Source organism: Penaeus monodon, chromosome 19 (genome assembly GCF_015228065.2).
Source record: "Penaeus monodon isolate SGIC_2016 chromosome 19, NSTDA_Pmon_1, whole genome shotgun sequence".
Taxonomy (NCBI): domain Eukaryota; kingdom Metazoa; phylum Arthropoda; class Malacostraca; order Decapoda; family Penaeidae; genus Penaeus; species Penaeus monodon.
Window position 1 is genome coordinate 45,048,436 of NC_051404.1, and position 536 is coordinate 45,048,971.

A 536-nucleotide genomic window follows, 5' to 3' on the forward strand; every position below is an offset into this window, starting at 1 on the left:
AATATCCGATACTGATATTGATTACTTGTATCTGGGACCTGAGTCGCTTGCTGTGCTTAATGACGAGACTTATCAAGGGTAATTTCGAGAGGATAATGATCTTTAGTAATGGCGTATCTCTCTGCCAACAGCGGATTGATAACTATTTCTATAATTAGCGACGTTTCTTATGATAATTAGTGGCAAGGGACGGTCCTTTTTTCGCACGACTGGCGAATAACCGGTCTCTTTTGTGTTAAGAGACTGGGAAAGATGTTCTATTTTGGTCGACCATCGCTCTGCATTTCCTCCTCCTCCATTCTTCGCTTTCCCTTCTCTGCGAATCATCGCTGCCTACGTGACGAGGCAGAGAGTGAGGCCCCGACTGAGTCTCGAGATGCAGCCTGTCCCTTCGGCTGTCGGGTTCACGGGTGGGGGGGGGGGGTGCAGCTCTTCCGTTCGCCGTGCCTCCCCCCTTCCCTCATGTGGCCATTTTGTTTGTGTCTTGTATGTGGATCTTTTACTGTATATGTTTTTGCTTGTTGGATGTTCTGATT